Source organism: Pseudophryne corroboree, chromosome 7, assembly GCF_028390025.1.
Source record: "Pseudophryne corroboree isolate aPseCor3 chromosome 7, aPseCor3.hap2, whole genome shotgun sequence".
NCBI classification, from domain to species: Eukaryota; Metazoa; Chordata; class Amphibia; order Anura; family Myobatrachidae; genus Pseudophryne; species Pseudophryne corroboree.
Genome location: NC_086450.1, coordinates 66339506 through 66367083, shown reverse-complemented (window position 1 = coordinate 66367083; position 27578 = coordinate 66339506). Strand labels below are relative to the sequence as shown.

Below are 27578 nucleotides of genomic sequence, written 5' to 3'. Positions count from 1 at the left end.
CTCCCACTTTTCCCTGTCCCCAGAGGGGAACGGATATGACACCGGAATTCTCTTGGGAACCTGTGACTTCTTGTCAGGATTTTCCCAAGCTTTTTCAAAGAGAGCGTTCAATTCATGAGAGGGAGGAAACGTCACCTCAGGTTTCTTTCCCTTAAACATGCAGACCCTAGTATCAGGAACAGCAGGGTCGTCCGTGATATGCAATACGTCTTTTATCGCCACAATCATGTACTGAATGCTTTTAGCCAGTTTAGGATTCAATCTGGCATCACTACAGTCGACACTGGAATCAGAGTCCGTGTCGGTATCTGTATCCGCTATCTGGGTAAATGATCGCTTCTGTGACCCCGAGGGGGTCTGAACTTGTGACAATGCATCCTCCATGGATTTTCTCCATGTCTGGTTCTGAGACTCAGATTTATTTAATCTCTTATTCAACCAAGCCACATTAGCATTCAAAACACTCTACATATTTACCCAATCAGCCGGTGCCGACACGGTCACTCCCACAGTCTTTTCTGTCCCCACTCCAGCCTCCTCCTGGGAAGAGCAATCAGCCTCAGACATATCGACACACGCGTACCGACACCCACAACTGGCTATAGGGGACAGACCCACAGCAAAGCCTGTTAGAGAAACACAGAGGGAGTTTGCCAGCTCACAACCGAGCGCCTATCCCGGTACTGAAATGATTAAAATAATGCCTCAGCCCTGTTAGCGCTTTTTATACTAATAAATCAGCACCAAAATACTGTGCCCCTACCCTAATTTTGCACCCTGTTACTTGTACAGCAGTGTAGGAGGTCAGGACCAGCGTCTCTGCAGCTCTGAAGAGAAAATGGCGCTGATTAGAGTTGTAAGGGCTAAGCCACGCCCCCTTAATGGCGCGCTTCAATCCCGCTAATTTTCATATTCTTTATACTGGCAAGGGTCTGGACATAGTGCCAAAGCACTGTATTCCTCTTTTGCCAGGTAATTATGAGGTATTATGCTGCCCAGGGCGCACCCCCCTGCGCCCTGCACCCTGTAGTGCCGCTGTGTGTATGGGAGCATAGCGCGCAGTGCAGCCGCTGCGCAGTACATCAAAGACACTGAAGTCTTCTGCCGTCACTGAAGTCTTCTGATCTTCTTTTACTCACCCATCTTCTGACTTCTGGCTCTGCAAGGGGGGTGACGGCGTGGCTCCGGGAACGAGCATCTAGGCGTACCTAGCGATCAGACCCTCCTCTGGAGCTAATGGTGTCCAGTAGCCTAAGAAGCAGAGCCTTGAAACTCACAGAAGTAAGTCTGCTTCTCTCCCCTCAGTCCCACAATGCAGGGATCCTGTTGCCAGCAGGTCTCCCTGAAAATAAACCTAACAAAGCCTTTTTCTGAGAAACTCTGGAGAGCTCCTCAGTGTGCATCCAGTCTCACTGGGCACATTATCTAACTGGAGTCTGGAGGAGGGGTATAGAGGGAGGAGCCAGTTCACACCCCTTTTAAAGTCTTAAAGTGCCCATGTCGCCTGCGGATCCTGTCTATATCCCATGGTTCTTGAAGCATTCCCAGCATCCTCTAGGACGTATGAGAAAAACCCTCTGCACTTCCATATCGAGGATCATTCCGAGGAAAGACAGCCTCCTTGTCGGCTCCAGATGAGACTTTGGAAGACTCAGGATCCAACCGTGCTTCCTGAGCAGCTGTGTTTTGAGCGCGATGGACCGCAACAACCTCTCCCTGGACAATGCCTTGATCAGGAGATCGTCCAGATATGGAATTATGTTCACCCCCTGCTTGCGGAGAACCATCATCTTCGGCATCACCTTGGTGAAGATCCTTGGTGCTGTGCAGAGGACAAACGGCAGCGCATGGAACTGATAGTGATCGTCCAACAGTGCAAACCTGAGATGTGCCTGATGCAGTGACCAAATGGGAACGTGGATGTAAGCATCCCCCTTCGTCAGTCCTGAGATGACAGCTCTTAGAGAGAGATTCCATCTTGAATTTGAACTCCCTGAGATAAGGGTTCAAAGACTAAGTTTAGAATAGGAACCATCCGGTTTTGGTACTACAAAAAGGTTAGAATAATAACCCTTGTTCCACTGTTGAGGTGGAACTGGAACAATAACCTCTGACACCATCAATTTTCTGATGGCCTCCAGAAGAACTGTTCTGTCCACCAGCAGAGCTGGCAAGCCTGACTTAAAGAAACGGCTAGGCGGGGGATCTTGCAACTCCAGTCTGTACCCCCTGGACACTATATCCAGGACCCAGGGGTCCAGGCCAGACGACACCCAGACATGGCTGGACTACCAGAGTCTTGCCCCCACCTGACATTCCTCCAGGCCTAGCTGTCCACCGCCCTGAGGAGGACTGAGGGGCATCAGAAGCGGGCTTCTGGGCTTGGGGACCTGCGGGAGCAGGCCTCTGTCCCTCGGCACGACCACCTCTGAAGAAGGTGTTCGAAGGCTTGTTCTTTCTAGACCTCGCAGGCCGCAAAGGCTTCTTCGTAGCCAGTGCAGCTGAGGGGAGAAAAGTAGACTTACCCGCGGTAGCCATGGCAATCCACGCATCCAGCGCCTCCCCAAAGAGAGCCTGACCTGTATAGGGTAGACCCTCCACACTCTGCCTGGATTCCGCATCCGCAGACCATTGGCACAGCCAGAGACCCCTGCGAGCCAAGACTGACATGGAGGAGATCCCCGCAGCCACTGAACCCAGGTCCTTCATGGAATCTACCAGGAACCCTGCAGAATTCTGAATATTACGTAAAAAGAAATTGTCACCTTTATCCAGCGTAGTCGATATCTCCTGCAGAGTGATAGACCACCTGGCAATAGCTTTTGCAATCCAAGCACAGGCTATAGTAGGCCGCAATAAAGCCCCTGAAGCCGTGTAAATGGATCTAAGCGTAGCGTCCACCCTGCGATCTGCCGGGTCCTTCAATGTGGTAAAATCCGGGACAGGTAACACCACCTGATTGGACAGCCTAGAGACAGGCGTCGACTATCGGCGGGGACTCTGTCTTCTGGGAATGGAATAGCAACTAAGACCCCCTTAGGGATCTGGAATTTCTTTTCCAGAGTTTCCCAGGCCTTTTCAAAGATAGCGTTTAATTCTTTGGACGCCGGGAAGGTGAGGGGGGGCGTCTTATGATCTGTAAAGAAGGCCTCCTCCACCTGTTCAGGGACCGTATCAGAAAAGTGTAAAACATCCCTTACGGCTTCAATCATCAACTGCACCCCCTTAGCCAGTGATGCTGTCCCCTCAACACGTCCCAGTCACCGTCTGCAGCGTCAGAATCTGTGTCCGTGTCATCCTGCATAATTGCAAGTGCACGTTTGTGAGAATGTACCGCAGGGCACCCAGAGGAAGCATTATCAGACCATACAAGCATCTAGGATTGCAGGACCTGAGTGGCATGTTCAGTCCTAGCAACCCTATCAGCAATCTGAGAAAAAGTTCCCTAAGAGAGACTAACCATTCTGGCTCTCTAGCCGGGATCTGCGCTATAACAGTGCAATCCTGATTACATGGTTTGGCGTCTTCCTGGGAAGACAAATACTCTGCAGCATATGAAACATTGTCCCTAGACATGTTGCCACACACACCAACATCCCCCAAACACACAGGGTATTATGTACAAAGAGTTTCCCCCCAAGAATGGCAGAGAGACACAGAGGTTGGAGCCAACCCACACACAGAGCTATTAGAGGTATAGGGAGTCCCTAACCAGCGCTGACTGTGTCCCTTAATAGGTGACACAGCCTTTATACAGCCTCCCCTCCCTTCTACAGCCCTCTGGTACCGTACAGATAGCTGGAGCTTGCTCTGGTGGGACCTTCCACTTGGCAGTGAGTGCAGGTAGGAAAAATGACACTGAACGCTGCTGGGTCCGCTCTGAGGAGAAGTTCCACCCCTTCAATGGCGCTGTCTTCCTGCTCTTGTAGATTATATTGGCCCGAGGAATTCAATGCTGGCTGAGATCCGCGGACCCCGACAGGTTTAATGTGGTTAGTTCTAGGAAGGTGGGTTGAACCAGCGCACTGTTTTCGGCGAGCTGCTGTAAAAGATAGTGGTGACCGCCCTAGAGTTGCAAAATATATGGATAACTTTGTAGCGCTCAATAAACCTTAGGGTCTACTAGGGTATTTGGTGTAATTGATTTGAGTACTTGATAATGAATGGATGACTGGGGCGTGTTATGTATAAAACAAATCTTTTATTCACTCATATAACACTGATAAAAGGAAAAAAAATATATATCAGAACTGTCATGCACTTGAGGTGCTGCGTGACCAATATTGAGATACCAATTCAATTGAAAATAAGAATTTACTTACCGATAATTCTATTTCTCGTAGTCCGTAGTGGATGCTGGGAACTCCGTAAGGACCATGGGGAATAGCGGCTCCGCAGGAGTCTGGGCACAAAAGTAAAGCTTTAGGACTACCTGGTGTGCACTGGCTCCTCCCCCTATGACCCTCCTCCAAGCCTCAGTTAGGATACTGTGCCCGGACGAGCGTACACAATAAGGAAGGATTTTGAATCCCGGGTAAGACTCATACCAGCCACACCAATCACACCGTACAACTTGTGATCTGAACCCAGTTAACAGCATGATAACAGAGGAGCCTCTGAAAAGATGGCTCACAACAACAATAACCCGATTTAGTTAACAATAACTATGTACAAGTATTGCAGACAATCCGCACTTGGGATGGGCGCCCAGCATCCACTACGGACTACGAGAAATAGAATTATCGGTAAGTAAATTCTTATTTTCTCTGACGTCCTAGTGGATGCTGGGAACTCCGTAAGGACCATGGGGATTATACCAAAGCTCCCAAACGGGCGGGAGAGTGCGGATGACTCTGCAGCACCGAATGAGAGAACTCAAGGTCCTCCTCAGCCAGGGTATCAAATTTGTAGAATTTAGCAAACGTGTTTGTCCCTGACCAAGTAGCTGCTCGGCAAAGTTGTAAAGCCGAGACCCCTCGGGCAGCCGCCCAAGATGAGCCCACCTTCCTTGTGGAATGGGCTTTTACAGATTTTGGCTGTGGCAGGCCTGCCACAGAATGTGCAAGCTGAATTGTACTACAAATCCAACGAGCAATAGTCTGCTTAGAAGCAGGAGCACCCAGCTTGTTGGGTGCATACAGGATAAACAGCGAGTCAGATTTTCTGACTCCAGCCGTCCTGGAAACATATATTTTCAGGGCCCTGACCACGTCCAGCAACTTGGAGTCCTCCAAGTCCCTAGTAGCCGCAGGCACCACAATAGGCTGGTTCAGGTGAAACGCTGACACCACCTTAGGGAGAAACTGAGGACGAGTCCTCAATTCCGCCCTGTCCGAATGGAAAATCAGATAAGGGCTTTTACAGGATAAAGCCGCCAATTCTGACACGCGCCTGGCCGAAGCCAGGGCCAACAGCATGACCACTTTCCATGTGAGATATTTTAAATCCACAGATTTAAGTGGTTCAAACCAATGTGATTTGAGGAACCCCAAAACTACATTGAGATCCCAAGGTGCCACTGGAGGCACAAAAGGAGGCTGTATATGCAGCACCCCCTTGACAAACGTCTGAACTTCAGGAACTGAAGCCAGTTCTTTCTGGAAGAAAATCGACAGGGCCGAAATTTGAACCTTAATGGACCCCAATTTTAGGCCCATAGACACTCCTGTTTGCAGGAAATGCAGGAATCGTCCCAGTTGAAATTCCTCCGTTGGGGCCTTCCTGGCCTCGCACCACGCAACATATTTCCGCCAAATGCGGTGATAATGCTTTGCAGTCACATCCTTCCTGGCCTTGATCAGGGTAGGGATGACTTCCTCCGGAATGCCTTTTTCCTTCAGGATCCGGCGTTCAACCGCCATGCCGTCAAACGCAGCCGCGGTAAGTCTTGGAACAGACAGGGTCCTTGCTGGAGCAGGTCCCTTCTTAGAGGTAGAGGCCACGGGTCCTCTGTGAGCATCTCTTGAAGTTCCGGGTACCAAGTCCTTCTTGGCCAATCCGGAGCCACGAGTATAGTTCTTACTCCTCTCCGTCTTATAATTCTCAGTACCTTGGGTATGAGAGGCAGAGGAGGGAACACATACACTGACTGGTACACCCACGGTGTTACCAGAGCGTCCACAGCTATTGCCTGAGGGTCCCTTGACCTGGCGCAATACCTGTCCAATTTTTTGTTGAGGCGGGACGCCATCATGTCCACCTTTGGTTTTTCCCAACGGATTACAATCATGTGGAAGACTTCTGGGTGAAGTCCCCACTCTCCCGGGTGGAGGTCGTGCCTGCTGAGGAAGTCTGCCTCCCAGTTGTCCACCCCCGGAATGAACACTGCTGACAGTGCTATCACATGATTTTCCGCCCAGCGAAGAATCCTTGCAGCTTCTGCCATTGCCCTCCTGCTTCTTGTGCCGCCCTGTCTGTTTACGTGGGCGACTGCCGTGATGTTGTCTGACTGGATCAGCACCGGCTGACCTTGAAGCAGAGGTCTTGCTAGGCTTAGAGCATTGTAAATGGCCCTTAGCTCCAGGATATTTATGTGAAGTGATGTCTCCAGGCTTGACCACAAGCCCTGGAAATTTCTTCCCTGTGTGACTGCTCCCCAGCCTCGCAGGCTGGCATCCGTGGTCACCAGGACCCAGTCCTGAATGCCGAATCTGCGGCCCTCTAGAAGATGAGCACTCTGCAACCACCACAGGAGAGACACCCTTGTCTTTGGTGACAGGGTTATCCGCTGATGCATCTGAAGATGCGATCCGGACCATTTGTCCAGCAGGTCCCACTGGAAAGTTCTTGCGTGGAATCTGCCGAATGGGATTGCTTTGTAGGAAGCCACCATTTTTCCCAGGACACTTGTGCATTGATGCACTGACACTTGGCCTGGTTTTAGGAGGTTTCTGACTAGCTCGGATAACTCCCTGGCTTTCTCCTCCGGGAGAAACACCTTTTTCTGGACTGTGTCCAGGATCATCCCTAGGAATAGAAGACGTGTCGTCGGGATCAGCTGCGATTTTGGAATATTGAGAATCCAACCGTGCTGCCGCAACACTACTTGAGATAGTGCTACCCCGACTACCAACTGTTCCCTGGATCTTGCCCTTATCAGGAGATCGTCCAAGTAAGGGATAATTAAAACTCCCTTCCTTCGAAGGAGTATCATCATTTCGGCCATTACTTTGGTAAAGACCCGGGGTGCCGTGGACAATCCAAACGGCAGCGTCTGAAACTGATAGTGACAGTTCTGTACCACAAACCTGAGGTACCCTTGGTGAGAAGGGTAAATTGGGACATGGAGGTAAGCATCCTTGATGTCCAGAGACACCATATAATCCCCTTCTTCCAGGTTCGCAATCACCGCTCTGAGTGACTCCATCTTGAATCTGAACCTCTGTATGTAAGTGTTCAAGGATTTCAGATTTAAAATAGGTCTCACCGAGACAAACAGCGTGGAATAATACCCCTTTCCCTGTTGCAGGAGGGGTACCTTGATTATCACCTGCTGAAAATACAGCTTGTGAATGGCTTCCAATACCGCCTCCCTGTCGGAGGGAGACGTCGGTAAAGCAGACTTTAGGAAACGGCGAAAGGGAAACGTCTCGAATTCCAATTTGTACCCCTGAGATACCACCTGAAGGATCCAGGGGTCCACTTGTGAGTGAGCCCACTGCGCGCTGAAATTCTTGAGACGGGCCCCCACCGTGCCTGAGTCAGCTTGTAAAGCCCCAGCGTCATGCTGAGGACTTGGCAGAAGCGGGAGAGGGCTTCTGTTCCTGGGAACTGGCTGTTTGCTGCAGCCTTTTTCCTCTCCCTCTGCCACGGGGCAGAAATGAGGAGCCTTTTGCCCGCTTGCCCTTCTGGGGCCGAACGGACTGTGCCTGATAATACGGCGTCTTCTTATGTTGAGAGGCTACCTGGGGTAAAAATGTGGATTTCCCAGCAGTTGCCGTGGCCACCAGGTCTGATAGACCTACCCCAAATAACTCCTCCCCTTTGTAAGGCAATACTTCCATATGCCTTTTGGAATCCGCATCACCTGACCACTGCCGCGTCCATAACCCTCTTCTGGCAGAGATGGACAGCGCACTTACTCTTGATGCCAGTCGGCAAATATCCCTCTGTGCATCACGCATATATAAAAATGCATCTTTTAAATGCTCTATAGTCAGTAATATACTGTCCCTATCTAAGGTATCAATATTCTCAGTCAGGGAATCCGACCAAGCCACCCCAGCACTGCACATCCAGGCTGAGGCGATTGCTGGTCGCAGTATAACACCCGTGTGAGTGTATATACATTTTAGGATATTCTCCTGCTTTCTGTCAGCAGGTTCCTTAAGGGCGGCCGTATCAGGAGACGGTAGTGCCACCTGTTTAGACAAGCGTGTGAGCGCTTTATCCACCTTAGGGGGTGTTTCCCAACGTGCCCTATCCTCTGGCGGGAAGGGGTATGATGCCAATAACCTTTCAGGAATTATCAGTTTTTTATCGGGGGAAACCCACGCTTCATCACACACTTCATTTAATTCCTCAGATGCAGGAAAAACTACAGGCAGTTTTTTCTCACCAAACATAATACCCTTTTTAGTGGTACTTGTATTATCAGAAATATGTAAAACATTTTTCATTGCCTCAATCATGTAACGTGTGGCCCTACTGGAAGTCACATTCGTCTCTTCATCGTCGACACTGGAGTCAGTATCCGTGTCGGCGTCTTTATCTGCCATCTGAGGTAACGGGCGTTTTAGAGCCCCTGATGGCCTTTGAGACGCCTGGACAGGCACAAGCTGAGTAGCCGGCTGTCTCATGTCATCAACCGTCTTTTGTAAAGAGCTGACACTGTCACGTAATTCCTTCCATAAGCCCATCCACTCAGGTGTCGACTCCCTAGGGGGTGACATCTCTATTACAGGCAATTGCTCCGCCTCCACATCATTTTCCTCCTCATACATGTCGACACAATCGTACCGACACACTGCACACACACAGGGAATGCTCTGATAGAGGACAGGACCCCACTAGCCCTTTGGGGAGACAGAGGGAGAGTATGCCAGCACACACCAGAGCGCTATATATATACTGGGATAACCCTATAAAGACTGTTTTTCCCTTATAGCTGCTGTTTTTATTATTACTGCGCCAAATTAGTGCCCCCCCCTCTTGTTTTACCCTTTTCTGTAGTGCAGGACTGCAGGGGAGAGTCAGGGAGACGTCCTTCCAGCGGAGCTGTGAGGGAAAATGGCGCCCGTGTGCTGAGGAGATAGGCTCCGCCCCCTTCTCGGCGGACTTTTCTCCCGCGTTTTGCTGTTTTCTGGCAGGGGTTAAAATACATCCATATAGCCCTGGGGGTTATATGTGGTGTATTTTCGCCAGCCAAGGTGTTTTTATTGCTGCTCAGGGCGCCCCCCCCTAGCGCCCTGCACCCTCAGTGACCGGAGTGTGAAGTGTGCCTGAGGAGCAATGGCGCACAGCTGCAGTGCTGTGCGCTACCTTGTTGAAGACTGATGTCTTCTGCCGCCGATTTTCCGGACCTCTTCTTGCTTCTGGCTCTGTAAGGGGGCCGGCGGCGCGGCTCTGGGACCGGACTCCGAGGCTGGGCCTGTGTTCGGTCCCTCTGGAGCTAATGGTGTCCAGTAGCGTAAGAAGCCCAAGCTGGCTGCAAGCAGGCAGGTTCGCTTCTTCTCCCCTTAGTCCCTCGATGCAGTGAGCCTGTTGCCAGCAGGTCTCACTGAAAATAAGAAACCTAAAACTAACTTTTTCTAAGAAGCTCAGGAGAGCCCCCTAGATTGCACCCTGCTCGGTCGGGCACAAAAATCTAACTGAGGCTTGGAGGAGCCAGTGCACACCAGGTAGTCCTAAAGCTTTACTTTTGTGCCCAGACTCCTGCGGAGCCGCTATTCCCCATGGTCCTTACGGAGTTCCCAGCATCCACTAGGACGTCAGAGAAAAGTCAATAATAGCAATCTCCCAACCAGGGAGTAAGATCTCTAATTGTCAGTCTCAAAAGGGGACAAGTTCTGTATTGCTGTGAACCAGCTGAGTACAACAAAGTCAGTAGTTTATACAAGGACCGCTCCTGGGTCCCTTGTTCTCTATCCATACCTTGGAACTTTGTTGTTTAGACGAGATGCCATGAGGTCTATCTCTGGTAAACCCCATCTGTTCACTAGTGTCTGAAACACTTCTGGGTGTAGTGCCCATTCGGTTTCCTGAATGGTGTGTCGACTGAGAAAATCCGCTTCCCAGTTCAGAACACCTGGGACAAACACTGCTGACAATGCAGGGAGATGGAGCTATGCCCATCTTAGAATGGGAGTTACTTCCTCCATCAATCTTTTGCTGTGAGTTCCTCCTTGATGATTGAGGTACGCTACTGCTGTCGCATTGTCTGAGCGGATCTGGACCGGTCTTCCTTGCAGACTGTCCTTTGCCTGAACTAGAGCCATGTAAGTAGCCCTTATTTCCAACAGATTTATTGGCAGGCGACTTTCCCTTGCGGTCCATTTTCCCTGGAACCACAGGCTTACGAGTACCGCACCCCAGCCTTGCAGGCTGGTAGCTGTTGTCAGGACTTGCCACTCTTTTATCCAAAAGGGCCTCCCCTTGTTTAAACGGTCTGTCTGTAGCCACCATGCTAGAGACCTTTCTACACTTACTGGAAACTTTATCATCTGCTTTTTTATCGTCTGATGATTTCCGTTCCATTTGGTCAGAATAAGGTGCTGCAATGGTCTGGAGTGGAATTGGGCATATTCCACCATGTCGAAGGTTGATACCATCAGACCCAACAGTCGCATTGCAGCATGGACTGACATTGTCTGGGCGTGCAATGCTTCCAGAGCCATGACCTGCACATTGACTATCTTTTTCTCTGGTAAGAGAACTTTCTGTAGGTCTGAATCCAATATGGCCCCCAAATGAACCATCCGCTGTGACGGATTCAGAGACGACTTTTCCCAATCTATGAGCCACCCATGTCTCTGTAGACAAACTATTGTCTGTTGAAGATGGCTCACAAGTAAATCTTGCGAATGTGCTAAGATTAACAGGTCGTCGAGGTATGGGAATATTCTTATCCCCTGTTTGCGCAGACAAGCTGCCATAACCACCATGATCTTGGTAAACACCCCGGGTGCTGTTGCTAGCCCGAAGGGCAAAGCTTGGAACTGAAAATGTTCCTGGAGGATGGCAAACCTGAGGTAACACTGATGAGACAGTGCTATAGGCACATGTACGCAAGCATCCAGTACATCCAGAGATACAATGTAATCTCCTGGTTCCATGGCCAACATTATGGAGCGTAACGTCTCCATGTGGAACTTCGGGATCCAAATGTATTTGTTTAACATTTTTAGATTGAGAATTGGTCTATATGACCCATTTGGCTTCTGGATCAGAAATAGATTGGAGTAAAACCCCTGTCCCCTTTGTGATGGAGGTACTGGGACAATCACACTAGACTGCAGTCATTTTTGGACTGCTTCTAGCAGGGCATTGGACTTTGACTCTATAGGAGACGGGCTGGTGAAAAAAAATCTTTGAGAAGGCTGCCTCCTGAATCGGAACCCATACCCCTGAGATACCACCTTCTGCCCCTAAGCATCTGTTGCTGACTGCTGGCATATGTGTGCAAAATGAAGGAGTCGGCCCCCAACCCTGGAACCCTCCAGGCGGAGGCCCGTCTCTTCAGGCTGATGGTTTCTGTTCAGGCTTGGAAGCTGGCTTTTTGCTAGCCCACTGCTTCCTACCCCTGGTTTTGAACTGGGGTTGCTTAGACTCCTCTTTAGCTTTCGCTTTCATTTGCCAACAAAATCAGCAAAACTTTGAACCCTTGGACTTAGGGATATAAGTAGCCGGAAAGCTAACCTTCTTTGATTCAGCCACTGATTCTAGGATATCAGATAATGGTTTCCCAAACAATATATTACCCACAAAAGGCAATGCTTCCAATTCTTTCTTGGATTCCGCATCTGCCTTCCAGGTACGTAGCCAAACTGCTCTGTGAGCGGCTACTGTCAAGGCTGAAGCTTTAGAAGCAACTGTACCCATATCAATTGCTGTCTCTTCCAAGTATTAGGCAGATTGTCTTAAACGGCTTAAATGATACTCTTGCTCCGTAGTAGGAGAAGAGATGTCATTCTCTAGTTCCTCTATCCATTCGCCCATTGCCTTTGCTACCCAGGTCGAAGCCATAGCAGGTCTTACCACTGCTCCTACTAGAGAAAATACATTTTTCAAAAAACTATCTGCCCTTCTGTCTGTGACATCATTTAGCGAGGTAGATGACAGTGTTAAAGCAGATTTATGCACAAGTCGCAGAACATGTGCATCTACTTTTGGAGGAACTTCTCTTTTCGAACAATCCGCAGCTGGAAATGGATAATAAGAATTCCATCTTTTCGGAATCTTATATTTCTTACTGGGCGTCGCCCAAGACTCATCCATCATTTCCGTCAGCTCATCTGACGCTGGGAATTCAGTTTTCACTGATTTTGTTCGTTTAAACACAGGTGCTTTAGATTTTAACACTGTTTTAGCTGGCTCTTCCAAAGAGAGAACAGCCTTCACAGCATTAATAAGTTCAGCTACATCATCTGAACTAAAACTCTGCGACTGATCATCATACGGAGTATTTGAATATACTGTATCATCTGTTGTATCATCTTGTGTAGTCTGCCACATAGACGCATCCGTCTTAGTCTTACCTGTCCCTTGGTTGCTTGTAGAGGCTACTGGAACCAAGCAGTAGGAAGGGAGCTGCATGTATGGGTTAATAGTGTAACCTAACCCCTGAGGTGGTACTACCGGTGCTAACCTGTCCGCTATTGAGGATAAAGTCTTTGCGAACATATTCCATGGTTGCTCTGTTGGTGGTTGAACCAACTCCTGCTTTTTACTTTGCTGAAAAGCAAAACAGTTAAACAGTTCGCACACAACCCATCATAAGTGACCAATTGGACCATATCAATTAACCCTGTCTTACAAGATAAGTTGTTAGGGATGTAGGAGTGCTTGATAAATTCTCCTCGTCACTTTTGCCGCTCACAGACATGGTAATAATCTGTTAATGACTACACAATTTGTGACTGAAAATCACCTATATATGAGTATATAGAAGTGAGATCAATCTGACCACAGTGCACCTGAATTGAGGGTCAGAACAGGACTGACATTACACAGAAAAGTCAGCACACATACTAGCAGTCAGTCACATGTTAAGGCATTAGACATTGTCATATGAGAATACAACCCCCATAACAACTTACAAGTAAGTAGGAAAATTGTAGTTCTGTTTTTAACTGGTTCTTTTTTCCACATAACATGCAGAAAACACAGTAATATATAGATCTCATATGTAATATGTACTAAAAATTAACAATTCATACTAACAAGTAGAGAGAATTTTTAGTACTATATACCCTTACTCTGTAGAGCGGGATACAGGGAGACTCACCACACTTCCATATCCAAGAAAATGCGCTTGTGAGACGCTGAGTGGATTCAGACGCTCCTGATGTACACTGCCGCTCTTGTATAACTGATAACGGATACAGTCGCTCCCTGCGGACGCGGACACTCAGTGACTTCCACGTGTATGCAGACGCTAAGGTCTGCGACTCGGCCTAAGCGGGATCTCTAGTGTACACAACCGCAGCGTCTAAGCTGCGAACGAGTACCCTCGTGGTAGCGTCTGAGACGGAAGTGAGGTCATTTAGTTCATGGACGGGAGACGCACGGAAAAACTCGGAGGAGGGGCGGCCAGGAGAGCGTCTGAATCCCCCTATTGACTTTAACCCTAAGGATCGCGGCCTCTACCTAGTCCTGGCGCCTATGATCCCTAGAGTGTAGCGCTGTCGCACTCGAGATGTTCGGCGCATCAACACACTGTTTGTAGTCTCTACCAAATCAGTGTTAAGAGGAAATCCATAGACTTACCATCCCCCCATGCTCCGGCCACAGCCTGGTTACGTCTGCAGGACCTCCAACACAGACACCCGTCGAGACAGCACTATTACCTCGAAGGTAAGCTTAGTTGCAACCCGGTGGGGAGTTGTCGGCGCGACTCTTTCCACTATGCGTTTAAGACGCTGTTAGGAAAAGTCACTCGAAAAAAACATAGTAAGTCTATAAAAATAAAATAACAAAAGCTTCAGGCTGCTTTATCTACAGCCGCCCTGTGACCATGCGGCTTCCTGCCGCACCAAGCAAAAAACTGATCTGACTGAGTCAGTGGGCGGGATTATATGGGGAAGCCCTGATGCATCCTGGGAGGCCAGAAAGCTTGTGACAGTGTTGGTGCCATTTCCATTGTCGCTCAACCATATCCCAATGTTATCCTGTGAACCCAGCCAGAGAAATAGGATTTTAATATTAGTCCGTAGATGCTGGGGACACTTCAAGAACCATGGGGTATAGACGGGATCCGCAGGAGACATGGGCACTTTAAGACTTTCAAAGGGGTGTGAACTGGCTCCTCCCTCTATGCCCCTCCTCCAGACTCCAGTTATAGGAACTGTGCCCAGGGAGACGGACATTTCGAGGAAAAGGATTTATTGTTAAACTAAGGTAAAATACATACCAGCTCACACCTCAAGCACGCCGTACAACATGGCATTCAACAACGCAAGTCAACGGCATGAACAACATCAGCAACAATGACACCACTTTAGGCAGAAATTGCTGACGAGTTCTCAACTCCGCTCTATCTTCATGGAAGATCAAATAGGGGCTCTTGTGAGACAAAGCCGCCAATTCAAACACCCGCCTCGCAGAGGCCAAGGCCAACAGCATGATCACTTTAGAAATGACGAACTTCAACTCTACCTTACGTAAAGGTTCAAACCAATGAGATTATAGGAACTGCAACACCATGTTAAGATCCCATGGTTCCACAGGGGGCACAAAGGGAGGTTGGATGTGGAGCATGCCTTTCACGAAAGTCTGACCTTCCAGAAGGGAGGCCAAATTTTTTTGAAAGAAAATGGACAATGCCGAAATTTTTACTTTAATTGAGCCTAACTTTAGGCCCGCATCCACACCTGCTTGTAGAAAATGGAGAAAACGGCCCAGCTGAAATTCTTCCGTAGGAGCCTTCTTGGATTCATACCAAGACACATATTTTCTTCAAATCTGGTGATAATGTTTCGCCATTACTTCTTTTCTAGCCTGAAGAAGTTTGGGAATGACTGCACTTGGAATATCCTTTCGGGCTAGGATCCAGCGTTCAATCTCCAAGCTGTTAAACTAAGCAGCGGTAAGTCTTGGTACACGCAAAGCCACTGCTGTAACAGATCCTCTCGTAGAGGAAGAGGCCAGGAATCTCCAATGAGCAATTCCTGTAGATCTGGATACCAGGCCCACCTTGGCCAGTCTGGAACAATGAGGATTGCATGAACCCTTGTTCTTCTTATGATCTTTACCACTTTTGGAATGAGTGGAATCGGAGGGAACACATATATCGACTGAAACACCCACGGTGTCACAAGGGCATCCACCGTTATTGCTTGAGGGTCCCTCGACCTGGAACAATATCTCGGAAGTTTCTTGTTGAGTCGAGACGCCAACGAAAAGAGAGAAAGAAAGCTCTTGTGTGGGCGCACTCTTGTGATTATAAAGAGAAAAAATCTTTGGTTATTGGTATTGATAAAACTAAATTTTTTATTAATAAACAATTTAAAAAAAAAAAAATTATTACCCCTCAACGATCCAAAAAAGAATATAAGCATAAACAAGACGTGAGAAAATATAAAATGTTCTGGTCTGTTAATCACACAAGAGGGATTAGAAAGGCTGCAGACACTTGATAGTCTGACACCCGTTTCTCCTGACCAGTACAGATAATCTGTATTAATGGGACCGACCAGGAAGGTCAATGGTATGTCTTGGAGAACTACTTGAATATGATGAGCAATTGAGTGTTCACCTGTTATTCCATATTGTGCAAAGTTAGAAATATATATTGACACGATTTGGACGCGGTAAGAATAGAAAGAAAAAGGGGTTTGTAAATGAATCAAAAAGTGGTGATACTGCTGTTGGTGTCCACCCTTCAAAAGAAGGGGAATAGTCCCTACTCTACAGCACCAGGTATTCCCAGGGAGTCGCCTCTCAAGGTACTGACCCGTCCCAACGCTGTTTAGCTTCAAAGATCGTACGAGATCGGGCATTAGCAGCGTGGTATGGTAGTAGAGAGGCTATCTACCAATGAGAGTGCACCTAGATGAAATGATAGAATGAAGATTTAGGAAGATAAGGTCATATAGTGTGTAGATCTGCTTTCCACGTTAGGCAGGGTGAAACAGTTGTCACACCGTGGCAAAGTACATCCTAGGATCGTGGATGAAAGTCTACAGAAATTAGTAAGTAATGAAGAAAACCCGTCACAGAATATGCAGCGTCAGATAGATTCATACATGTAAATATAGATTGCACATATGTATTCCTTATTGTGCAAGGCAGAGAAGCATAGTTTTAAAACAAAAAACACCCTAAAGTGTATATCGCCCTGCATACATAGGGAATAGAGCAATGTGTACAAAAAAAATATATGATAATAATAGGTATGCCCTGCAATTTGTAGGATTATAAATCTATAATGTGCACAAAAAATCCCAAGGCAGGCTTATACTATGGATTGGTGTGCCAAATGAAATGTCCTCCTATTGCAGTTGTGATGATCTGCAATCTGAAGGACTACCAGACTATAATATGCATGAGAGATCCTGAATAAGCACCATGCAATATCAAGTAGTGTGCCAAAAATAATGAGCACTGGTGCCAGCAATAATAGCCTAAAATATGTAGGATTATACTGTTGTAAACCACATAGAAAATCCTAACTGCATGGTATGCAGCGCAGGTGAGTGCGCTAGCAATATGTACAAAAAGTATATAATAAGTATGTCCTGCAATCTGTGGGATTATAAATCTGTGGTGTGCACAGAAAATCTCAAAGCAAGCTTATACTGTGAATTAATGTATCAGATGGCAAGTCCTCCTAGTGCAGTTGTGATGATCTGCAATCTGAAGGACTACCAGACTAATATGCATGAGAGATCCTCAATAAACACCATGCCATCATGTCTATTTGAGGAATTCCCCAACGACTTTCACTTCTGCAACGACCTCTCGATGCAGACCCCACTATCCTGGATGGAGATCGCGTCTGCTGAGGGAGTCTGCTTCCCAGCTGTCCACACCTGGAATGAAGACCGCTGACAGAGCGCTTACATGCCTTTCCGCCCAGCGGAAAACTTTTGTGGCTTCTGCCATTGCCGCTCTGCTCTTCGTTCCGCCCTGGCGGTTTATGTACGCCACTGCTGTTATGTTGTCCGACTGAATCAAGACGGGCAGATCGCGAAGATGATGTTCCGCTTGTAGAAGGCCGTTGTAAATGGCCCTTAATTCCAGAATGTTTATGTGTAGACAAGCTTCCTGGCTTGACCATTTTTCCTGGAAATTTTCCCCCCTGTGTGACTGCACCCCAGCCTCAGAGGCTCGCATCCGTGGTCCCCAGGATCCAGTCCTGGATCCCGAACCTGCGTCCCTCTAGGAGGTGAGAGCTGTGCAACCACCACAGGAGTGAGATTCTGGTCTTGGACAACAGGATTATCTGTTGGTGCATGTACAGATGGGACCCAGTCCACTTGTCCAACAGATCCCACTGAAAAAAACTCTGGCATGGAATCTGCCAAATGGAATGGCCTTGTAGGCCGCCACCATCTTCCCCCGCAATCGAGTGCATTGATGGATCGAGACTCTCGCTGGCTTCAGAATTTGTTTGACCAGTCACTGAATTTCCAGAGCCTTCTCTTCTGGAAGAAAAACTCTCTGTAATTCTGTGTCCAGAATCATTCCCAAAAACGATAGTCGTTTCGTCGGACTCAACTGTGACTTTGGCAAGTTCAGGAGCCAACCATGGTGCTGCAGAACTGTCAGGGAAATCGTAGTGCTCTGCAGTAATCGGTCCCTGGATCTCACCTTTATCAGGAGATCGTCCAAGAACGGGATAATTGTGACTCCTTGCGTGCACAGCAGAACCATAATTTCCGCCATAATTTTGGTGAAAACCCTCAGAGCCGTGGATAGACCAAACGGCAACGTCTGAAATTGGTAATGACAATCCTGAATCGCAAACCTCAGGTAAGCCTGATGCGGAGGATATATGGGGACGTGTAAGCAGGCATCCTTTATGTCGACCGACACCATAAAATCCCCTTCCTCCAGACTGGAGATCACTGCTCGGAGAGATTCCATCTTTGAATTGAATTTTCTCAGATAGAAATGAAGGGATTTTAGGTTCAGAATTGGTCTGACTGAGCCGTCCGGCTTCGGGACCACGAATAGGCTCGAATAAAAACCTTCTCCCTGTTGTGACGGGGCCACCTTGACAATGACTTGATTTTGACACAGCTTTTGTATCGCATCGCATACTACCTCCCTGTCTGGAAGAGAAGCTGGTAAGGCTGATTTGAAAAATCGCCGAGGGGGAACGTCTTGAAACTCCAGTTTGTACCATTGGGACACTATTTCTAACACCCATGGGTCTAGGGCCAAACGAACCCAGAACTGACTGAAGAGTTGGAGACGTGCCCCCACCGGTGCGGACTCCCGCAGAGTTGTCCCAGCGACATGCGGTGGATTTGGCAGAAGCCAGAGACGACTTCTGCTCTTGGGAACCTGCCACAGCCAGTGACCTTTTTCCCTTTCCTCTAGAAGCAAGGAAGGAAGACTCTCGTCCTTTTTTGTATTTATTTGGCCGAAAGGACTGTATTTGATAGTGGTGCGTCTTCTTTTGTTGTGCAGGAACATAAGGTAAAAATGATGATTTGCCCGCAGTAGCCGTAGATACCAGGTCAGCGAGGCCGTCACCAAACAAGACACCACCTTTATATGGCAGAGACTCCATAGCCTTCTTAGAGTCAGCATCAGCATTCCATTGATGAATCCACAATGCTATTCTAGCTGATACTGCCATGGCATTGGCCCTTGATCGCAAAAGGCCAATGTCTCTCGCAGCTTCCTTTAGGTAGGCTGCAGCGTCCTTGATATAACCCAGTGTCAAAAGAATGCTATCCCTATCCAGGGTATCTATCTCAGATGACAAGTTCTCTGCCCACTTTTCAATAGCGCTACTCACCCACGCCGAAGCAACGGCATGTCTGAGCAGCGTACCTGTAGTGATATAAATGGATTTCAATGTATTTTCCTGCTTACGATCCACAGGTTCCTTTAGGGCTGCCGTGTCAGGGGACGGAAGCGCCACCTTTTTGGATAGTCGTGATAGAGCCTGGTCTACAGTGTGGGGTGACTCCCACTTTTCCCTATCCCCAGAGAGGAACAGATACGCAACCGGAATTCCCTTGGGAATTTGAAACTTCTTGTCAGGATTTTCCCAAACCTTTTCAAAAAGCGTGTTCAGTACATGAGAGGGAGGAAACGTTACCTCAGGTTTCTTTCCTTTATACATACAGACACTTGTATTAGGAACAGCAGGATCATCCGTGAAATGTAACACATCATATATCGCCACAATCAAGTACTGAATGCTCTTAGCCAGTTTAGAATTTAATCTGGCATCACTATAGTCTACACTGGAGTCAGAGTCCGTGTCGGTATCTGTATCTGGGTTTGTGAACGCTTTTATTTAATAAAGCCACATTTGCATTTAAAGTACTCAAACCATTAACCCAATCAGGTGTCGGCGGTGCCGACATGAACACTCCCACAGCCGTTTCTGTCCCTAATCCAGCCTTCTCCTGAGAAGAGCATTCAGCCTCAGACATGCCGACACACGTGTACTGACACCCACAGACACACTGGGCATATAGGGGACAGACACAGAGGGAGTTTGGCAGCTCACATCCCAGCGCTTATCCCGTTACTGAAAACCTTTATACAAAGCCTCAGACCTGTTAGCGCTTTTATAAATACATACAGCGCACCAAAAAAAAAAAAAAAAAACTGTGCCCCCCCCCTTGCTATGCACCCTGTTACTTGATACAGCTCTGTGAATAGAAAATGGCGCTGATGAGAGCTGTAAGGACTAAGCCCCGCCCCCTCAATGGCACGCTTCAGGTACACTATTTTTTTTTATATTTACCCCCTCCCCGCACCCTGTAGTGCCGCTGTGTGTGGGAGCATGGCGCGCAGCTGTGCGGTACCTCAAAGACGTCACTGAAGTCTTCTGATCTTCTACTCACCTGTCTTCTGGCTCTGCAAGGGGGTGACGGCGGGCTCTGGGAACGAGCATGTAGGCATACCTAGCGTTCAGACCCTCAGGAGCGAATGGTGTCCTGTAGCCAAAGAAGCAGAGCCTTGAAACTCACAGAAGTAGATCTGCTTCTCTCCCCTCAGTCCCACGAAGCAGGGAGCCTGTTGCCAGCAGGTCTCCCTGAAAATAATAAACCTAACAAAAGTATTTTTCAGAGAAACTCAGGAGAGCTCCTCAGTGTGCATCCAGTCTCACTGGGCACAAATTCTAAACTGGAGTCTGGAGGAGAGGCATAGAGGGAGGAGCCAGTTCAAACCCCTTTGAAAGTATTAAAGTGCCCATGTCTCCTACAGATCCCGTCTATACCCCATGGTTCTTGAAGTGTCCCCAGCATCCTCTAGGACGTATGAGAAATAAACTTCTCCTAAGAGAACTCTGTAGCGCTCCCCTAGCTGTGACCGGCTTCTAGGGCACATTTTCTAAACAGAGTCTGGTAGGAGGAGCATAGAGGAAGGAGCCAGCCCACACTATTAAACTCTTAAAGTGTCAATGGCTCCTGGTGGACCCGTCTATACCCCATGGTACTAATATGGACCCCAGCATAATCTAGGACGCAAGAGAAAATAACTTTTATACTGGCTATGTCTCCACAGGCTGTGCAGCCTCACACACAACGACGATCACCATCAGGCTCTGTTAGGGGTGCGGTGCCCGGCAGAACAAACTGCCCCTCAGGAAGGTGGTCCTGCAGCGGAGAAGTGGCTCAGCACCTCATGAGGTCGGTGACCATCTCCCCCCCCCCCCCTTTACTCCCACGGTGCAGGAATGCTGTTGCACAAAAAGCATACCGAAATACGTAAAAATGTAAATGAAATTGAAGAAAAAAACTCTGGAGCTAGCAGAGTGTGCATCCTCTCCTGAGGGCACTTTTTTCTAAACTGCCTGTGGGAGGGGGCATAGAGGGGAGGAGACAGCACACCCAGTTGAAAAAAATAAGAATTTACTCACCGGTAATTCTATTTCTCGTAGTCCGTAGTGGATGCTGGGGACTCCGTAAGGACCAGGGGGAATAGCGGCTTCGCAGGAGACTGGGCACATCTAAAGAAAGATTTAGGACTATCTGGTGTGCACTGGCTCCTCCCCCTATGACCCTCCTCCAGACCTCAGTTAAGATACTGTGCCCGGAAGAGCTGACACAATAAGGAAGGATTTTGAATCCCGGGTAAGACTCATACCAGCCACACCAATCACACCGTACAACTCGTGATAATAACCCAGTTAACAGTATGATAACAATGGAGCCTCTGAACAGATGGCTCCCAACAATAACCCGATTAGTTAACAATAACTATTTACAAGTATTGCAGATAATCATAACTTGGGATGGGCGCCCAGCATCCACTACGGACTACGAGAAATAGAATTACCGGTGAGTAAATTCTTATTTTCTCTGACGTCCTAGTGGATGCTGGGGACTCCGTAAGGACCATGGGAATTATACCAAAGCTCCCAAACGGGCGGGAGAGTGCGGATGACTCTGCAGCACCGAATTAGCAAACTCAAGGTCCTCCTCAGCCAGGGTATCAAATTTGTAAAACTTAGCAAAAGTGTTAGACCCTGACCAAGTAGCCGCTCGGCAAAGTTGCAGTGCCGAGACCCCTCGGGCAGCCGCCCAAGATGAGCCCACCTTCCTTGTGGAATGGGCTTTTACAGATTTAGGCTGCGGTAGTCCTACCGCAGAATGCGCAAGCTGAATAGTGCTTCAAATCCAGCGCGCAATAGTCTGCTTAGAAGCAGGAGCACCCAGCTTGTTGGGTGCATACAGGATAAACAGCGAGTCAGTTTTCCTGACACTAGCCGTCCTGGAAACATAAATTTTCAGGGCCCTGACTACGTCCAGTAACTTGGAAACCTCCAAGTCCCTAGTAGCCGCAGGCACCACAATAGGTTGGTTCAAGTGAAAAGCTGATACCACCTTCGGGAGAAACTGAGGACGAGTCCTCAACTCTGCCCTATCCATATGGAAAATCAGATAAGGGCTTTTACAAGACAAAGCCGCCAATTCTGATACACGCCTGGCCGAAGCCAGGGCCAACAGCATAACCACTTTCCACGTGAGATATATTTCAAATCCACGGTTTTAAGTGGCTCAAACCAATGTGATTTCAGGAACTCCAAAACCACATTGAGATCCCAAGGTGCCACTGGGGGCACAAAAGGAGGCTGAATATGCAGAACTCCTTTGACAAATGTCTGAACTTCAGGCAGTGAAGCCAGTTCTTTCTGAAAGAAAATCGACAGAGCCGAAATCTGGACCTTCATGGACCCCAATTTGAGGCCCAACGTCACCCCTGCTTGCAGGAAATGCAGGAATCGACCCAGTTGAAATTCCTCCGTTGGGGCCTTCCTGGCCTCACACCAAGCAACATATTTCCGCCAAATGCGGTGATAATGTTTTGCAGTGACATCCTTCCTGGCTTTGATCAGGGTAGGGATGACTTCCTCCGGAATGCCTTTTTCCTTCAGGATCCGGTGTTCAACCGCCATGCCGTCAAACGCAGCCGCGGTAAGTCTTGGAACAGGCAGGGCCCCTGCTGCAGCAGGTCCCGCCTTAGTGGTAGAGGCCATGGGTCCTCTGAAAGCATCTCTTGAAGTTCCGGGTACCAAGCCCTTCTTGGCCAATCCGGAACCACGAGTATAGTTCTCACTCCTCCCCTTCGTATTATTCTCAGTACCTTGGGAATGAGAGGCAGAGGAGGAAACACATAAACCGACTGGTACACCCACGGTGTTACTAGAGCGTCCACAGCGATCGCCTGAGGGTCCCTTGACCTGGCGCAATACCTTTTTAGCTTTTTGTTGAGGCAGGACGCCATCATGTCCACCTGTGGTCTTTCCCAACGGTTTACCAGCATTTGGAAGACTTCTGGATGAAGTCCCCATTCTCCCGGGTGGAGGTCGTGCCTGCTGAGGAAGTCTGCTTCCCAGATGTCCACTCCCGGAATGAACACTGCTGCCAGTGCTAACACGTGATTTTCCGCCCATCGGAGAATCCTTGTGGCTTCTGCCATTGCCCTCCTGCTTCTTGTGCCGCCCTGTCTGTTTACATGGGCGACCGCCGTGATGTTGTCTGATTGGATCAGTACCGGCTGGTTTTGAAGCAGGGGTCTTGCTTGGCTTAGGGCATTGTAAATGGCTCTTAGCTCCAGAATATTTATGTGAAGTGAAATCTCCTGATTTGACCACAGTCCCTGGAAATTTCTTCCTCGTGTGACAGCTCCCCAGCCCCGAAGGCTGGCATCCGTGGTCACCAGGACCCAGTCCTGTATTCCGAATCTGCGGCCCTCTAGGAGATGAGCCCTCTGCAGCCACCACAGTAGTGACACCCTGGTCCTTGCTGACAGGGTTATCCGCTGCTGCATCTGGAGATGCGACACGGACCATTTGTCCAACAGGTCCCACTGGAAAATTCTTGCATGGAACCTTCCGAATGGAATTGCTTCGTACGAAGCTACCATTTTTCCCAGGACTCACGTGCATTGATGTACCGACACCTGTCCCGGATTTAGGAGGTTTCTGACTATAGATGACAACTCCTCGGCTTTTTCCACTGGAAGAAACACTTTTTTCTGGTCTGTGTCCAGAATCATTCCAAGGAACAGAAGACGTGTTGTCGGGACCAGCTGTGACTTTGGGATATTGAGAATCCAGCCGTGCTGCTGCAGCACTTCCCGAGAAAGTGCTACCCCCACTAACAACTGTTCCTTGGACCTCGCCTTTATCAGGAGATCGTCCAAGTACGGGATAATTAAAACCCCCTTCTTCCGAAGGAGTATCATCATTTCGGCCATTACCTTGGTAAAGACCCTCGGTGCCGTGGATAACCCAAACGGCAGCGTCTGGAACTGTAAGTGACAGTCCTGTACCACAAACCTGAGGTACTCCTGGTGAGGAGGGTAAATGGGGACATGCAGGTAGGCATCCTTAATGTCCAGGGAGACCATGTAATCCCCCTTGTCCAGGCTCGCAATAACCGCCCTGAGCGATTCCATCTTGAACTTGAATCTTTTGATATAAGTGTTCAAGGATTTTAGATTTAAGATGGGTCTCACCGAACCGTCCGGTTTCGGTACCACAAACATTGTGGAATAGTAACCCTTTCCTTGCTGAAGGAGGGGTACCTTGACAATCACTTGCTTTGAATACAGTTTTTGAATAGCCACCAACACTGCCTCCCTGGCAGAGGGAGTTACCGGTAAGGAAGATTTTAGGAAACGGCGCGGGGGGAGACGTCTCGAATTCCAGCCTGTACCCCTGAAGTACTACTTGAAGGACCCAGGGATCCACCTGTGAGAGAGCCCACTGTGCGCTGAAATTCCTGAGACGGGCCCCCACCGTAACCGGGTCCGCCTGAGCAGCCCCAGCGTCATGCTGTGGACTTACCGGACGCAGGGGAGGACTTCTGCTCTTGGGAACTAGCTGTGTGTTGCAGCTTTTTTCCTCTACCCTTGCCTCTTGGCAGAAAGGATGAGCCTCTAGCCCTCTTGCTTTTCTGGGGCCGAAAGGACTGTACCTGATAATACGGTCTCCCAGCAGTAGCTGTGGACACGAGGTCCGAAAGACCAACCCCAAACAGTTCCACCCCCTTATAGGGCAAAACCTCCATGTGCCGCTTTGAGTTTTAAAGCCCCTGATGACATTTGAGACGCTGGAACAGGCACAAGCTGTGTAGCCGGCTGTCCTATGTCGTCAAACCTTTTGTGTAAGGAGTTGACACTTTCACGGAAATCCTTCCATAAGTCCAACCACACAGGTGTCGACCCCGCAGGGGGTGACATCACATTCACAGGCATTTGCTCCGCCTCCACATCATTTTCCTCCTCATACATGTCGACACAGCAGTACCGACACACAGCAGACACACAGGGAATGCTCTTACAGAGGACAGGACCCCACAAAGCCCTTTGGGGGAGACAGAGGGAGAGTATGCCAGCGCACACCAGAGCGCTATATATCACAGGGATATCACCTATAGAAGTGTGTTTTCCCCTTATAGCTGCATAAAATCGTTATACTGCGCCTAATTTGTGCCCCCCCTCTCTTTTTTACCCTTTTCTGTAGTGCAGGACTGCAGGGGAGAGCCAGGGAGCTTCCTTCCAGCGGAGCTGTGAGGGAAAAATGGCGCCAGTGTGCTGAGGGAGAAGGCCCCGCCCCTTTTTTGGTGGGCTTTCTCCCGCTATTTTAATATATCTGGCAGGGGTTAATACACACCTATATAGCCCCTGGGGCTATATATGGTGTTAGTTTGCCAGCCAAGGTGTTAATATTGCTGCTCAGGGCGGCCCCCCCCCAGCGCCCTGCACCCGTCAGTGACCGCAGTGTGTGGTGTGCATGAGGAGCAATGGCGCACAGCTGCAGTGCTGTGCGCTACCTTGGAGAAGACAGAAGTCTTCAGCCGCCGATTTTCTGGACCACCTTCTTGCTTCTGGCTCTGTAAGGGGGACGGCGGCGCGGCTCCAGGAACGGACGACGAGGTCGGGTCCTGTGTTCGATCCCTCTGGAGCTAATGGTGTCCAGTAGCCTAAGAAGCCCAAGCTACCACCACTTAGGTAGGTTCGCTTCTTCTCCCCTTAGTCCCTCGATGCAGTGAGCCTGTTGCCAGCAGGTCTCACTGAAAATAAAAAAACCTAACAAACACTTTCTTTCTAGGAGCTCAGGAGAGCCCCTAGTGTGCATCCAGCTCGGCCGGGCACAGAAATCTAACTGAGGCTTGGAGGAGGGTCATAGGGGGAGGAGCCAGTGCACACCAGGTAGTCCTAAATCTTTCTTAGAGTGCCCAGTCTCCTGTGGAGCCCGTCTATTCCCCATGGTCCTTACGGAGTCCCCAGCATCCACTAGGACGTTAGAGAAATAAAAGATTATTGCAACAAATATGGATACATTCTAAACACTTGAAAGAGTGAAGAATAAATAGACAGCAGTGACTGAATTTTTAGCTTCATTTTCACATTTGTTTATTATTTTTGCACTTTTTTCTCACATGCACAATATTTTCGCAGATGTTTTAAGATACAAATAAAAGTTATATTTTAAGATTAGTGGTCAAATATCATTATTGATATTAGACTTTAAGAATACTGTCACAAAGTCCGAGTGTGCCCATAATAGGGAATACTTCCTTCTTCTGGTCTTTCTAAGTATATATAATTTATTCCCAGGAGCACCTCCCATACAATTTAAGTGACAATTAATAAATGAGATTTAAGTATATGGGAAAGGACTTTTTGTGACTTACTGGTAATCATTGACTAGCATATACATATGTCTGTGCGACCCTTTTTCCTCTTCTTTCTATCCATATATTCCCTCCCTTACAGGGCTGTAATGAGGGAATAATACCTTCTACATTTTCACCAATTTTCAGTACTTGTTGAATTGCCTACATGTAGCTAATTTGCATATAAAGGCACAAAAGTCACCAGTTCATTTGCATAAACAACGCATCACAATCACCAGCTCGGTTGCATAAATAACGCATCACAGTGATGTCACAATGCCACAGTAAGCAGGGAAAACCTCTGATTACGACCTGCTGGACTCAATTGCTGCCTAGTGTTGAACCGGGCAGCATCAGTCACGTGCTGGAAACAGACCGTAGCTATTGGATAACTTTCTACAATCAGACTCACCACAGATTACAGACACCGGATTTGCTGGCATTCCTTGAATAAGAATGTGGAACTGTATGCCATTTCCGTGCTGCCGCAAGGCGAGGCGGCCTGATGAGGACTCAAGTGGGAACCATCGCACTGAGAACAGCGAGACTGCAAGACCTGCCGAGAGACGTTCGCTCATCGCGCGCATTAGGAGATTCATGTCTAAGAGGAGGCAAGGCAAAATGGGTGGAACCAACATTACCCACCTCATCACTGAGAGCAGGAAGGATTCCATGCTATCCTGTGTGGATCTCCCAGCCTTAATACAGGCCTCACATGATGCTCCTGACAAGGAACCTGGTAGAGACCAGGAAGTGCGCTCACCTGCAAAATCCAATACGGTGCAGGCATCGACCAGTGACCTGTTCAGCTGTCTAATGGAGTTCCTCTGCCGCAGGTGTAAAGAATTCGTGGAGTTATCACCAACATATATTGCTCTATGGATAACCGCTGTTGACAACTTCCTCTATCAATACTGGCGGAATGTCAGTTTCATCACTCCGACCAATCTAGCGTTTCTCTACATGCTCTGCCGAGAGGTCATGTCATCCGAGCTGCTCAGCGAGTGGGAACTACTAGCAAGTCTATCAACATGTCTGTATGTATCCTATGCATACGTGGGCAGTGAGCTCTCCTACCCACTGATGCCGTTCCCTGTT

General features: G+C 48.5%; 1 protein-coding gene and 1 pseudogene across 1 annotated transcript in view; both read right to left on the bottom strand.

The window, feature by feature from the left end:
- Window positions 1-27578, bottom strand: part of PCNT (pericentrin) — a 474261-nt gene that overhangs the window by 203916 nt on the left and 242767 nt on the right. The window lies entirely within an intron of this gene.
- Window positions 16063-16181, bottom strand: LOC134946116 (5S ribosomal RNA; annotated as a pseudogene).